Source organism: Manis javanica, chromosome 17, assembly GCF_040802235.1.
Source record: "Manis javanica isolate MJ-LG chromosome 17, MJ_LKY, whole genome shotgun sequence".
NCBI classification, from domain to species: Eukaryota; Metazoa; Chordata; class Mammalia; order Pholidota; family Manidae; genus Manis; species Manis javanica.
The window spans coordinates 9509853-9510116 of NC_133172.1; positions in this window are offsets into that span (position 1 = coordinate 9509853).

Sequence of the window (264 nt, forward strand, 5' to 3'; positions counted from 1 at the left end):
GGCGCCAGGAGCCCCGCCCCTGCAGGTGAGGCCGGTCCCGCCCACCGCCCGAGGCCGGTTTAGCCCAGCGTCCCAGGACCCGCCAGAATAGCAGAACCCCGACGCCCAGCTCGCAACCGAGCTCGCAGCTTCCAGGACACGTCGAATCACGGGACGTTTCCAGCTCACCCGAGGTCCGGAAACGCGGGCTTCGGCAAAGCTGGAATCCTGGATCAACTCGGAACCTTGGAAACTTTGGATCCCAGACCGATGACCATTCTTACA